Consider the following 1,416-nt stretch of genomic DNA (forward strand, 5'->3'; position numbering starts at 1 on the left):
CAAGGATGTGATCTTGCGCAGGATGGTTACACTCTTTTTGCAACTCCATGCTCACCACGCCATGAGAAAACCCTGTTCGGTTGCAGAGTGTGGTGGTGAGGCAGAGGAGTTGCTCCATGCAAGAGAGGAAGACTCAGAAAATATGAGATAGCAAGACAAAAAGTGTGATTTTATTATTGTAAACTGATATATATACACTCAATGTGAGCCACACATTTGATAACTGCTTGACTAAATTTCTTACTCTACTCTAATTAATTCTGATGTTAATTTATTAAGTAGGACATCTTTTTATACATATTGTCAAACTATCGATCTACTCTACTATAATCTAACTACAGTAGTCTTGACAATACTTCAAGTATTTTACACGAAAAATATTTCTGTAAGAGAATTTTTATGATAAACATAAAAATAATAGACATTAACTTGATTCAATTTTAACTGTATAATTATTTTTACAGTTAAAATGCAACCAAATCACTCTACCAAGCTAGTTTTCATTCAAAAAGATGAGTTCAATCATTGTTAGGTTACTTTAGATTTCATCCTTTTAGTTTAACACTCAAAAGAAGTTTTTTGCTCTTTTTGACCATGCATAGGCTACAATAAATATACTTCAAAAATACATATTTTTTGTGTGTGTACAATTACTTATGAGTTAAGAATGGTCATTTTTTCTCTTTCCACGATCAAATCCTCTTCTAGCTAGCAATGCAATCCACATTATACCTTAGCCTAAGTTCTAGGTATTTTACCTCTTTGGCTACTAATCTTTTCGAATTCAACTATTAACTTGTTTTTTATTTTGTCTATTAACTCGTATGGCTATTAACTCAGAATCTCACCTTGTGTCAACATCTATTATCTAACTTCTATGCCTTTAACACAAACACATTTTTTTTTTTGAATGAAACACTAACATATGTTCAATTAAAGTAGTATATCTTTATTCTTAACTAATAATTTTGGGTTTAGAATTTAAATAAATGATATATAAAAAATTAATATAAATTATTATAAAATTAAAAAAGAAAAATGGTATTGTCCTTTAGAAAAATATTATTTTTTTTTTAGCCAAACAGGCAAACAATTAATCATAAAAAAGCAGTAGCATTTTTTTATTTTTGGATGAAAAAGGTCCTACCGGGAGTCGAACCCAGGTCGCTGGATTCAAAGTCCAGAGTGCTAACCACTACACCATAGAACCAAGACATTACGGAAGGATTTTCAAACACATTTTATTTATAAACTTAGTTTTGTCGTGGGAAGCATATGATCGTTTCACTTTCCTAGTAAGATGGCAATTAAAAAGCCAAAAAGAGAATACTCCAGAGCAAATTTTTTGCATGGTACAAAATAAGGTACGATTGGTCTTAAGGTGTTAATATGTAGTTATGTACTATGCAAGTTTGT

General features: G+C 30.4%; 1 non-coding gene across 1 annotated transcript; it reads right to left on the reverse strand.

Moving 5' to 3' along the window:
- Positions 1-1,138: 1,138 nt before the first annotated feature.
- Positions 1,139-1,210, reverse strand: TRNAQ-UUG (transfer RNA glutamine (anticodon UUG)). Its single transcript has one exon. It is a non-coding gene; the product is annotated as a tRNA-Gln (tRNA).
- Between the last annotated feature and the right edge of the window lie 206 nt (positions 1,211-1,416).

Source organism: Arachis duranensis, chromosome 10, assembly GCF_000817695.3.
Source record: "Arachis duranensis cultivar V14167 chromosome 10, aradu.V14167.gnm2.J7QH, whole genome shotgun sequence".
Classification (NCBI taxonomy): Eukaryota; Viridiplantae; Streptophyta; class Magnoliopsida; order Fabales; family Fabaceae; genus Arachis; species Arachis duranensis.